The sequence below is a fragment of the Anguilla anguilla genome, chromosome 4, assembly GCF_013347855.1.
Source record: "Anguilla anguilla isolate fAngAng1 chromosome 4, fAngAng1.pri, whole genome shotgun sequence".
NCBI classification, from domain to species: domain Eukaryota; kingdom Metazoa; phylum Chordata; class Actinopteri; order Anguilliformes; family Anguillidae; genus Anguilla; species Anguilla anguilla.
Window position 1 is genome coordinate 43,839,071 of NC_049204.1, and position 14,678 is coordinate 43,853,748.

Here is a 14,678-nt window from a genome sequence, read left to right on the forward strand (position 1 = left end):
GCACCAACACATGCTCTCATTCTTACTCTTTAACATACACTTTAGTCTTTTACAGTTTCAGTGTCTAATTGTTTTAGAATCAACAGTGGACTCCCAAAGTTAGAAAACAAGGACGAAGATAATTTTTATGGAACATTAATCTATTAAGTCTATTGATATTTTCCTATGAGTTATGAATTCAATTATCTGTAATAATTAGCTGCAGGTTGCATGTGTATTTAGAAAATGAGTTTGAAAATACTGTAAATTGTTGTTTCTTCTGGACAGTAAAAGCAAAAACCCAGAGAAAGTGTTTGATTGGATTTACCAAGCCAACATAAATGAGTATATTAGTGCCATTGAGAATCCAATTAAAGACACTATCTAGGCCTAATTTCTGTAAAAATGCCATTTTCTTTCCAACAATTAGTTATATGTATAAAAAGCTGATAAGACAACAGAAGGTATTTCATGGCATTGTTTTTTTTTAATCATTTGTAAGTTTAAAAACATTGTATATAAACCCCAGGATAGCAAAAGCAATGAAAGAGGATATTTGGTGGTATTGGATGCATGGTAGTTGGTGGTAAGAGCTCGAGAAGCCTCCTGAGCTGGTTGTGTTGCTCCTATAATTCTGTCACTGAAGCTGTTAGAGTGGTTTGAGAATAGCTATTTTTAAGAGCTGGATGAGTGCTACAGTAGAGCTGGTATTAGTAGTACTAATAGTACTCATATTCGTATTAAACTACATTAGGAGATGTTTTGCAATGAATTCAGTCTGACAAACAGCAATTCTGATATGAAAGCATATCTGTGCCAAAATTCAAATGAAAATGCAAATTAGCAGTTACATTTTGTTTTCATTCAATCTGATCACAATTCAATCTCGTTTGCGTTTTCATGTTCAAGTTAATGTATGCACTTTCTGACAATTAAAACATTTCAGTTCAATTTCATATTTAAATTCTCCCACTCTGTGACACAACCCTGTCATAATTTGAATGACAATAAATAACCACATTTGAAATTGCGGTATCTTATTGTAACCACATTATCCATGAAATTAGCATTCAACTGTCCATTTATCATTTTGTTTTCATGTTGTGGAATTAATTAAGTGTGACTCATCTCTCCATTAAAGGTTCCATATCTTATAAATCTAAGTTCACCTAGTATAGGCATTAATTGTGGACTGTGTCATGATGCTTACAGTATGTGCTAGTAAAATATGAACTTGGTTCTTCACATTTGTTTGTTGTAGTAAAAGAAATAAATCACCTGGCTAAATAATCAGTTCAGAATTGGCCCCAGTTTCTAAGTCACAACTAATGCCCTGTGAAAGCAGCCAGTAATTTTTAATTATGTCACTTGCATAAATCCACATTTGTCAGCCTCTTCTTAAAATGAGAACGCCTAACTATTTTAGTATCTATAAGTTTAAGTTTCAAGTTTATTTTTATTTATATAGCACCTTACATGCAAAAAGCAGCTCAAAGTGCTGTACAAAAACATATCTAAGCAGATCAATAAGAACATTCAATAAAAGCACACACAACTTTACACCAAAGACTACAATAGGAATAGAAAAGAAAAACCAAAACAACAAAACAAATAGAATGATAATAAAAAGAATGTGGGAGCTGGGGTTGAGTTGCGTAGTCTCTATTTAAATGCTAAATTAAACAGATATGTTTTTAGATCCTTTCTAAAAATGTCAAATGATTCTGACATGCGAATAGACAGAAGTATGCTGTTCCACCCTTTAGGGGCATAAGAGGAGAAGAGGCTTCACCAACTTTCTTTTTGGTCTTTGGTACAGTCAAAAGGCTGGCCTCAGAGGACCTGAGTGTGTGTACAGGGATATAAGGTGTTAGACAGTCAGTAAGATAGGAGGGCACTAAGCCATTCAATGATCTGTAGACCAAAGAAAGAATTTTAAAATCTATTCTGAATGGAACCGGGAGCCAATGTAATTTAAAAAGTACAGGAGTAATGTATTCATTTTTTCTGGTCTTAGTCAGAACCCTGGCAGCAGCAGTCTGCAGTCTGGCAATAGCTGTTTTAGGAAGGCCTGTGTATAAAGAATTACAGTAGTCCAGGCGGCTTGACACAAATCCCACACAGCAATCAAAAGAGTTTGGGCAGATATACACTATAAACCCCACACCCCTACAGGGCACTTCAACCTGCTACCAGTGATTATTTTATATGGACACAGCCGAGCCCTCCCCCAAAAGAACAAAAATAATAAAAGTACATCAATACTGTTTCAAGGCAGGGTATTACAAGGACACAAACCACAGTAAAAAAATGTGTTACAGTATAAAACCAACAATCAGGGTTTCCGCCAGTGTATTGCAAAAGATACTGGCGGAAAAGATACGCCCGTCAAAAGATACTTGCCACCGGGCCTAACAACTTTTCTGGGGGAAACCCTGAACAATATCAATTAAAACATGAACAGGTGCACCGTATCTGCACAGGGCGGCCAGGACCGGGAAATGCAATAACATACACGGCCAAGGCGGCTAACGCAGAGGTGAACTACTGTGATAATTAATGTTCTACATGCCAGATCGCCTCATACTTTAAAATTATAGTCAGGCTTTACGTACGGCCAAACAGTCAAGCCAGTTTCCTGCAATGTACGATACCAAACAATGTCTTTTGCCATTCCCAGCTTGCTCAGCCTGGAGAGATCTCTCCCGCACAACTGCAAAACTTCATATTAAAAAAACACCAAGATGGCTCTCCACTCCCCTTGTAATTGGCTGATGCATAGCGGCTGGGTATCGGACCCACCCCTCATCCGGGACATGAAACAGAAGACGATCAATTCATAAATCAAGGGGAAACATCAATCCATCAATCAATCAATCAATCAATGCGGGGGGAAGCCGCCGGCATACGGCCTGGCATGTTAGAGTAACGTCATCACCAGCTCCCGATAAGCATGTCTGCCGTATACGTAGGTTGCATAGTGACACTATGACCACACTAAATTATGTATATTTACACAGTCAAATCAGTCCATCACAGCCCCGTTACATTTCTTCCTGTGATGTAGGTGCAAACCCAATTTAATATGGTCCCTGAGAGACCCACCCAGTTTTCCTGATGATCTAACAATATAGCATGGTCTATGGTGTCAAACGTGCCGCTTAAATCAAGCATGACAAGAACTGATACAAAGCCAGCATCAGACTTAATTCTAAGATCGTCGAGTACTTTAATTCATGCATTGCAGCTGAAGTCACAACCGCGTTGAACGTTTGTTTACTGTTGGCCACCACCATATTGGGTTCCAGGCTCAAGGCTTGAAGTTCAAGCACACTCTCAAACTTGAACATGCCTTCTATATGCTGTGCAGTGGGATGTGACAACCAAAAAGGAGACCTGAATATTTCATTCTATAGACTACCTAAAGAAGGAAACAGACGTCAGAAATGTTGCAGCAATTAAGAGGGCAGAGTGGACACCGACCGAAAGCAGTCGTCTGTGCAGTGCACATTTTGTCTCAGGTCAAAATGAGTCCCAACGGAATATAATATAACGAGCTTGCGTTAGCTAACCTAAGTGTTAGCCTGCTAAATCAGTAAAGATGCTAACTGAACTGGGTAAAAATCTTAATTTGGAAGCTGGTACATTTCATTGCTATAAAAGGAATGGTTCAGATAATATGTGAGCTAGTTAATGTTAACTCGCCGATTAAAAAAAAAAAAAATCAATGACATATGAGACTTTCCAAACAATAAAGCGATCAGAGTGAATCCCCATTCATTGGACACGGTTTATAATCATAGCAACCAGAGCTGTTAATTTGTTTATTAACTGTTAATCAAAATGTATTATGATATCTAATCTTTACAGAGAAAGATAGCAGTCGTTAGCTTAGTATGTGTGTTCAAGCTTATTGATAACCCCCGAACGTTAAATCTAGCGTTATTTTATACCTTGTCCATCCGTGCCCAGTCAACATCCAACAGCTCTCACTATATTTTATCAGATATGTGTTAATGAAACCCTTGTCTCACCAGGTGCAAAAAGCCAGAACCCTCTAAGCCCCGACTTTGTGCCAACTATATTTTCAGACCTCAGTTCGCCTGACAAGAGGAAGAGGATTTACCACATTTCAAGATTTGAACAGACCCAGGCACTGAAAAGAAAAAGAGCAGTTAGCAGTATGGACAGTGGAGAGACTGAATGCATGAGAAGAGGGATTGGCGATGGACAAAGGAGAAGATGGACAGGAGATGGACAGATTGGAGGTGGACAGAGGAGAGGGCTGATTGGAGATGGACAGAGGAGAGTGCGGATTGGAGATGGAGAGAGGAGAGGGTGGATTGGAGATGGACAATGGAGGAGAAGAAATTCTGGGCAGGTCCTGTAAAAATGCTTCCTGTCAAGTCACAATCAAACAACTGAATGAGGAATGCATGAGATTACATTCTGAAATATGTAAGCTCAAGGGTCAAGTAAATTCATTATCTTTCAACCAAGAAAGTTTTAAAGTCGGACTGAAATTTGAAATAAGGTATCATTATTTATATTCTGTACCATTGTGAAATTGTTTTTAAATGGATTTTAAATGGTTTTTTTTTTTTTTTTAAATGAAAAAAATTTATACTATCACAAAAATGTTACTATCATGTTACTATGGAGGTCGAATACTGCGTGGGCGGGGTCGACGGCGTCCTCCTTGCGTTTTGAGTGACAGCTAGTGGGCGGACCGTCTGAGGCTGAGACTACAGCTAGAGTGACTGCCGGTTTTTCCCACAGCGTGCAGAAAAACTTAAAAATACATTTTAAAATGACAGAAAAGTAGATAGCTGAAGTCAGCATTCCCTCCCAGTAGGCTAGTACAATGAACTCGGGCGAATTCAAATTACGATGGCGGAAAAAATAATAAAATAAAAGATGGTGGGAAAATATTACACAATACAAACAAGCACATATTCACAATACAAACATCATAATACAGTTATAAATATCTCGTCTCCCTAACTCCACAAGGGGTCATCAGCTTTGTGTCCAAAGGTTGGAGTGTGAGGACTAGTGATCAGCATGTGACTGAGCATAGTGGATTTCTCGAACAATTGTCCACTGGAGATGTTGTTCTTGCTGACAGGGGGTTTAATGTAGCAGACTCTTTGGGACTTGTCAATGCATGACTCAAGATACCAGCTTTTACCAAAGGAAAACAGCAGCTTCACCCAGCTTAAGTTGAATTAAGTTGAAGTACACCATTTTGCAAGGAACCATACCCATATCGCTTTGTTACTCAACCCCAGATGGACTCACTCCACTCGACAAGATGGTGAAAGTGTGCTGTGCCCGCTGTAATCTTAGGTCTCCTGTTGTTTCACCAGAGTGATGGCATGTAAAAATGAATTAGTAGAGAAAAGTAGATTCCGCACACTACAAAGTCCATTTTATGAAAGACAATGTTCTGAATCTATCTGGATCGTTTTTGATGTGCATATGAATATCTTCTCTCCTATGCAAAATTAATTAGCCAACCCAATCCACAAAACCTTTGATGTTTAAAACAATCTATGAATTGTGTTGATTAAAATATACCATAATGCATAGTCTGACATCTTTTTTTACAAGTTATACTTTACAGTGATAGAGCTCTCATTTTGCCCACAAAAGATGAATGTTTAGCACATTTGTAAAATTTTATTTAAATGCATTTGTTGAGTCACAAAAATCACATTTTAAGACATTGCCAGTATAATAAAATCACCATTTACAAATTTCATTCACAATGTACAGAATGTGAGTGTTCACATTACATTACAGAGTGCATCTTTTAGTCAACAATGTTCTCTTGCCTTTGATAGCTTACGTGCTTCATTTTTTCTGGATTTCCCTGCACTCATAACATTTCCACACTTTCGGGACCCTAGTCAGCTGCAAGCAAGACCTGTGAAAGTGCCCTCTCTTGCACTGTTTAGATGCACAGATAATTATATTCTCTTGATCTCCATCTGGTTCACCACAGTAGCATCCTGACAGGGGCTGTTGCTCTGAGATTGGGGAAACCACTGTACGTGGTACTGTGTAATACTTTCCAAGAAGTTCTGGCAGAATTCCAGTTTTAATGAATTGTACTACCCTGCTGTATGCCTCATTGAAGAACACTTCATCAAACAGAATATGCTGCATAAACATTTCTGTGGGACTCCACACAACAAAGTCACAATATTCTACCTCTGCAATGTACATTTGTGCTTGGACTTGTGACAGGTATTTGTGATTTGGCTTTAGCACTATGCCGTTGTCCTCCACCATTAGACAGAAGTTTGTGTCAGTGTTGCAGCTGTTGACAATAGAGCCATCTTTAAGCGTAAAGGATGGACCGTATAAAAATATGGATGAGGTACTTCATGACGTCACCCACTGATTTGCTATGGTTAGTGCTCACTGGTGCATGAAGCCCAAACTAGGGCGCAGCCACATTGCCCGTTGCAACCAACGCAAGCGCAGTGGAGCGAAAGACGAGTCCACGACTACAGGAAAATCCACCCCGACTACCTTACATGGTAATTAGACATGCCCACGTCTGGACAACAAGCGTGACCTTGCAACCACAGAACCGTACTGTCGTAACATTTCAAAAAAGTTAATTGTGCAAGATACGTTTAGTGTTACGATATTTACATAGAAAAATAGATAAAATAGATCATTAGCTAACTAGCTAGCTAGTTATATAGACAGATAACAGATCTCTAGATAGCTAGACAGATGTATCACGAGATAACTACCTAGCAAGTTATCTAGATAGACAGATAGATCGATAGCAAGACAGTAAAAGCTTGCTCCCCCTAGCTAAGCAAATCCCGCTAGCTTGTCTTCTTAAAGAAGCTTCAAAACTGCTTACAAATCTGATTTCACCTACAACATATACAAATTATAAAAGACGAGAATTTATGAGAATCAACTGAAACACCAAACTGGTCAGAAATCGCGTTTTGACATAGAACCCTGTTTATCTGAAAATGTCTCAAATGTATTAACCGAAAGAACTGGAGAGAAGAATCCTTAGAATAGCGGTTAGTACAGTTGAACGCAGCACACAACATTTTTGGACCTTGGACTTTTAAATGGTGAGTTGTTGCTCCTTGGCATAAAGGGGCATTTTATCTCAAGCACACCTCTGCCATGGCAAGCACAAGTAACAATTCCATCCGGTGAAGCACCAATCCATGGCAAAGGTGTGTTGATGGTGAGGCCTGAAGTCTGCACTTGAAAATCTGTGTGATGATCTTGCATTGCTGTGATGTACTGTGTCCTTGCTTTTGGTTCACTAGCTGGGTTTACATGGAGCCTAATATTCTGATTAAAATCGGTTTAAAAGCCCAAGCAGAATGAAAATGCTCCATATAAACACCTCAAACAGAATAAACAGGCCCAAACCGATTGAAATTTCAATCGGTTGTAGAGGGGTAGTTTAAACCTTTTTATAAACCAATCAAAAGAAAAATTGTACCATATGTAAACAATGAAACTGATTATTTTCTGGCTGCGTTCTTTCTGTGCATGCCCACCGTCTTGACGTAAAAGCGTGGTGACGTACGTTTCTCTCCACTGATCAAACACGTGATGTAGGGGTGGGCGATATGACCATAGACATATATACATATATGTATATATGTCTATGGATATGACGATATGATATTAGATTGTGATCGATTAAAATGTCTCTACGATCTGCCTTTCCAGAGAGATCGGGAGTATCAGGCTACAGTGAAATTGCACATTCTATCAGTTGCACTGATAACGCTCATACAAGTCATCCAACGTTGTTTTCTCAGCCAAACCTAAAATCTATTTTTTCAGTACTTTCGCAAGTTTTTTCTGTGCCGGCAAATAAGTCAGAGGTGGTCCAGCGAGCTCTTTTGGTTGCTAAGTGGACGTGTATCGACCACCCCATATAAATGAATGGAACTTGACATAAATTTGCTAGCATAGTCTAGAAGTGTCCTATCTTCCATATTTGAGATTAATATGAGAGAGTGGTCGCTATCAGCATGTCTAGGAATCCGTACATATTCACAGTTGTAAGCCAAGTCGCAGGACGCAAAATAGCCATTAGGAAAGCAGTTTGAAATTATTAAACAACGTCTGCGCCATTGCTTTTAATGGGTCGCAATGACAGAATTCCGAACGTGTTGCTTGTCTTAAAGTTGATACTCTAAATAAGACTGTATTAATATAACTACATGTATATGTATGAAGCTGGTTTTTTACATTTAGAAGGTATATTATGTGTATTTTTTTACAGGACTTACATTTTAATAGGTAACGATGTCCAGTTATCTGTAATAAATATGAATTAAATACACTACCGGTTAAGGTGGTCAATACACATCCCCCCCCTCAGGGTGGTCCCTATCTGATAAAATAGAGTATAAAGCATTGTTTTGCATCATTACACTTCCAAACACATATGTGTTAACTCTTCTCTAAGGGATAGCATACATTATGAGTTCATGTAACAACAGTCTTATTTTGACACAACAGAGATGGAAAAGATGGTCTATTTAGGATTGGGATCATATTTTGTGCCTGTATCATTTAAGTCTCTGAAGTGGAATTCTAAGAACTTCATTCTTACTCTGCAGTTTGTTATATTTGTATTTTTAAATCAATGGATATGCCAAATGAAATGCAAACCAACCCTGGGTGACATCCTTAGTTATGTAGTCTTTTTCCTACATGCATTTCTATCAGTACCTCATAGCCTCTGTGGACAACTGACAGGACCGGGGATAACAAATCCTTTTAATCAAGGATACTGCACTGTCTGCCCTGCCTGCCTCATGGAAGACTGATGCTGTGACTCTGCCCACTCTTTGCTGAAACCACACCTTACTGGCTGACTGTTCTCTGGTCACCTCTTCAAGGACAAGGACTGGAAGATGTTGTTTTGACAGTTAAGGCTATTTCAATTAGTTAAAATGCAGCTGTTTGAATGTAAAAGTTAAAATACAGTACAAATATTGGTAAATGATTCAGATAACTCACAAAATATCAATTAGGCTATCAATTTCTCAGTACATACCTCTTGTTCTGTTAGCTGGAGATCATCAAAGACCCTCTCACTCTACTAATAGTGATGACAAATCGGCATCCAACCTTGCCTTATAATAATAATAATAATAATAATACATTTATTTTATATAGCGCTTTTCATGATCTCAGAGACGCTTTACAATAAATGGTATATACATACATACAATGAAACATACAATTCAGAGAGAAAAGAGTAGAGATTTGAAAGTGGCGGGGGCAAATCCAGTAGTAGGGTCTTTGGTTTATATCTGCTATCACAGACAAAATAGCAGTTCCCTTGGGATTTGTTTCCAGAACTTCACACTCATGCAGCTGTTGGAAGAACTCCATATACTCCTGTTCTGTAGGTACAGGAATGCTAGGTAGTGTTGGGCAAGTTACTGGCCTTTTCTGGTTAAAAGAGATGTTGCAGATTTCCTCATACTGCACCTTAGATGTTTTGCATGGAAGGCCCCAGGCACAGGGCATCTGTGTAATGGTGAGTCCATCTTTTATGTTGACAGCAGCTAAGACAGCATACACGAGTGCAGCTGCATGACAGCATACCTCACCAAGTCCTACCTTGCATGTGCAGTGGTCCATGAGCACTGTCCCATCATCTTGGACCACAATCCATGGTTGAGTGGGGGTCACGTTGATGGCCTGAGAGTGGTTGACCTGTAGTGAGAGAAAGCCCATTAGCCTAGTTAGTAGAATCAATTTATTTGTCAGCAAAAAGCTTACAATGTTGACAGGTACACACACAGCTACTAACACTGTTTAGCTGTTGCCAGTGAGAAAAACATGACAGTTCATTGAATTTCAGCTATCCACGATAAGTGCACACTTATTGTGGATAGCTGAAATTCAATGAACTGTCATGCGCATAAGATATACATTTTGACATTTTAACAGTATTGTGTGCTTTAGATACGATTTGGCAGATGATTCACCCATTTGCTGTGCTGGCATAAGTTAAAGTGACAATCTCGAAGATTTCAGTTTCGTTCTCTATGGCGGTGCCAATAGCGAGAAGCGGTAATTGCAGGTGTGTTTTTGGACCTCACTTCCTATAGATCCAACCGGATCCAACCAGTGTCACCTGTGTGACGTAAGTCAGTTGGCACGCCAACTATAACACTTTCTATTTACTGAATAAAAAACGGTTGTTATAAAAGTAACGTTATGTACATACTCATTCGTTGTCTAACATTAGGCTAACTCAAGATGTCTTTACACTGCCGAGCCGGGTTAAAATGCCGTAGCAAACCTGGGGTAGAATTAGTGATGATCAATTTCTGCAAACATTCTTTATCCACCTTTTGCCCAGTATGAATATCTTTACACTGCAGAGAAGAATTTGCAGGATTCGCTGTGGCTCGTGCAATTATGTATCTCGTGCACAATAAGCAGTCTTTTTCGTGAATGATTCTTGTGTGGTACTTTTGAAACTACTGACTTGCAAAATGTTACCCCTGGTGTTTCTGGTTTTGCTAGCTAAACTGTTTGAGAATAAAGCTGAGCTGGGTGTTAAATTAGCAATCAGAACAAGAAGAATAAAATAAAAACAAAGGAGATTTAATAAAAAAGGACATAAAGGCTGAAGGAACATATGAGGAAGCGTAATAAAATACTAACAATGCTAATCCATACTGCCGTATTCTTTTATTTAGTTTTCTCCTGCATGACGTCTTCAGAAATCAGACCCGGCTCTGCTCCACATACCCCGGCTTTATTCCGATCATTATAATATATTGATGAACTCGATGGAAATGTAAACAACGGTAACGTTAAGGCCAGTTCAGATCAATGATTCGCAACGAGGCGAAACGGTTTTAGAATGTTGCAGAGAAAATTGCAGCGGTGTGAACTGGCTAGTAGCAGAGCCGTTGCCTGCCCTGCGGTTTTAAAAGACTGTCCTTGTCAAATCGCCGTAAAGTGCAGTTTTAGAACGTTTACAATCAGACGTCTTGGAATTTTGCAAGTTGCACCCAGTCTCGTTGCGATTCATTGATCTGAACTGGCCTTAAGTTAGCTACACTGCAACGTTGCAACAAGGTAACATTGCATTTGAGAGACGTTTTGCGAGGTCGGTAGCGTTAGCTAGCGTTTTTTTCTAATTGTTAGCCGACATTAGATTGTGTTAATTACATTAGCTAGCTAGCTAACGCAACGTTACCTGATATGAGAGATGGATATTGTGCACAACGTTGTCTAAACTAATGTTGTTTTTCTTGACATGGTCCGGTAGCTACCGTTAGCTGTGCAAATAGCTATGTAATTTAGTAAAGCTACATTGTCATTAAATGTAATACGAAATCTACATCAACAAATAAGATGATCTCTTATGTTACACAAAAACTTTTTAGGGTTCGATAACTCCCCCAACCCCCCCCCTTTCTCTGTTATTGTAACGCATGCAGACACCGGAAAAAACAGTACGCCGCTCACACACAAGTGAGTTGAAGAGCGAGCCTGTTGCGTTAGTTCCACCTACCCTCTCTGGCGGACCAACCACTGATGGGTGATGAAAAACGCGTCATTAACTGTGCTCCGCTTGCTATTTTTTCCCGGGAATGTCGCCACAGACACCAAGTTCTTTAATCATGAATTATGATAATAATAATAGTATAAATTAATATAAAAATAGGCTCAATCACCATTGTGTTACCCAATGCAGCGATAGATAGTGACTTAAAAGACATTTATTTTAATGAAAATCTTCAAGATTATTACTTTCAGTAGATAACGTTAGCTAGCTAGCTAAGTGGTTGGCAGCTCCAAAAACTTTGTCAGTTACTGTTTACGAAGTTAATTAAAAGAATGCGGCTTACCTTTCCTTTGACAATAAATTTTTTTTTTGTTTCAGATGCCATATTTTTGGCTCAATGACCCAGCCAGCAGCAAAGTACGGTACGCATCCATGCTCTTGTAGGCTTTCAAACTTCCTCCGGTGTATGGAGAGGGATGGTGTACTGGGTAGATATAAATGTCATGAAATGAAAAGTCAGGCAGTATCTCCGATGATATCAGTGGCCGGAAAAGCTCAGGAGAGATTCCGTAAGGATCACATCCAATTACCGATATTTTCTCTGCATACATTTTCTGTTTGCTATCTAGGTGAGAAATTAGTGACATTGGTGGTGAAGAGCACGCTAGTATTATGTAGCTAGCTACGTGTGTAACATCGGTACCCAACATGGCGGCGACAACAACAGACATCGTCAGAAGTCACGTGACTGCAAGGCATCTATAAGGGCCGACTCGGTGCTATGTCTAGCTCTGAATCCAGATTGAAATTTATCCAGGATGTCATTATCAGAGAGATGATTATTTATTTTGTTTGAAGACAACTAAGAAACGGAGGATTAGAAATGGGACGATAATTTGCAAGAATAGAGGAATCTAAATTTAGTTTTTTAAGAAGGGATTTAACTACGGCAGTCTTGTAGGCTGTAGGAAAAATACCACTTTCAAGTGAGGAGTTAACACTGATGAGAATATGAGTAGACAGTATGTCATATGATGTTTTTAGAAGAGATGAAGGGATAGGGTCAAGGAAACAGGTTGAGGGTTTCATAGAAGTGATCATTTTACGGAGTGAGGGTTTGTTTATAGTGTTGAAATTTGTGATCTTTGAAAGGAGATTTCTTTGCTGAGGAGGCTCATTGTAAATTTGGGCAGTTGTAGTGGAGCTCTGTTGGATGTTTTGTCTAATATTAGGCTATACATTTTTTCTTTGAAAAAGATTGCAAATACATCACAGGTACGCCAGGTGGATGCCAGGTCAGAGATGTTGGAATTGGTGCAGGGATTTAATAAACTGTTAAAAAAAAGTTTATTAAATCCCTTGGTGGAAAATAATATTCTAGGATTGTTGGTGTTTATAATTTTTGAGAAATAGTTGTTTCTCTCTGTACGTATTGACTTGTTATAATTGGAGACAGAGTCTTTGTAAATTTCACAGTGAACAGTATGTTTGTGCTTTCTCCAAATACATTCAGCTGTATGGCATATACTTTTCATTTTGCGTAGAGATTGAGTGTTCCAGAGCATAGGTCTTTTTTTGGACAACTTCTTTTCCTTTAAAGGAGCAACGGTGTCCAGTGCAGTAGACAGGTGACAATTAAAGTTGTCTACAAGATTGTGTATAGAGTCACTAGAAGGAATAGACAGGTCTTGATTGTTTACTACATCACAGAACTTAGAAATCGCTAAAGAATCAATAAAGCACTTCTTAATAATACAGAGTATTTTTTTGCAATGCGAATAGTTGCTCCAATAAAAACAAAACCACATAGATGATCGGAGGCAGCCATATCTAGGATGAGATGTCGATATGAATTTCTTTTGTAAGTAGTAGGTCTACAGTATGTCCAGCGTTGTGTGTGGGATCTTTTACATGCTGAATGAGGTCGAAGGAGCCAAGATTTAAGAATTTGAAGGTTCCTAAACTTGGAAAATGTTGTATTTACCAATATACACCATGGTAGAGAAGTCACAAATAAATAGTCACGTTCACAATGTCGTGATTGCAACCTTCATTCAAAATCTTTGGGGAGTTTATAAAATATGCATTTTTGGAAAGTTAAGAGTGTGATGAACCCCAAAACCAATCTTTCCATTTTTTTCAAAGTCTCTCTGGTGGCCATCTTGGACTTTCAAAATGGCAACCACCCATAACTTGTTTTTAGCTGGATCCCTCATGATAAATCAAATTGACTTCTGAGTTAAGTGGCTAGTTGCATATTTTTCAATCCCAGGAAACAAATGGGATTATTTGCAATACACTAATGATAGAATCTAATGCTGCACCTGCTTATAATGTGTTTTGTATCAGGTAAATAATGCTGTAACTCTTGTAGAACTTTAGGACTTTCGACAGGACCCCACCTGACAGAGAGTGAGGGAGAACTTAGAGACAAAGGCCCACACTCCCATTGATCTGTTGAGTATCTGTGTGTCCAATCGATTGCTTCCAGGTTTGAAAACAAAATAAACCTAGAAGTGTTATATTTTATTTAGAGAATATTTTCATATACTGTTCTGCAATGCTCAAGTTTTAAGGCTACATTGAAGTCAGCATTAAAGAAATTTGTTTTGTAATTTCGACTAGAGCTCTCATACCGCTGTAGTTAATCACTATAAACTATATAAATTCATTAAGACAATATATTTACACAGGCTTACACAACGGCTTGGCTGAATACTCAATTCTGATTGGTCCAAAGGGTGGGCATTATTTCTCAGTAAAGGGACACCTCAGGCCTTCTAACAGTTCTAAAATCAATGCGCTACAAAATCCAGCATTCTAAGCAGTTAAAACAGCATTATTCTTTCAGTTTTGAATTGTTGTTACGTCCCCTCCCTTTTACAAAGTCCAATTTCGCAATGGCAATGTTGAATCACGTTTCTAGTTACATTTTAACATTTTGAAAAGCAAGACAGAGCTAGGGAGATTAATTTGATTCAGTTATGGTTTCATGCAGTTTTCCTAAATAATATAATGACAAAAATGGCCAAAATTGGTGTTAATTGTATGGTATAAAACTAGAAGGAACTATATTTCTCGATGGAATGGTTGTTTTCATGGAATTAACGACCATAGGTTTTTGCTTAACAATGGTGCAAATAGAACT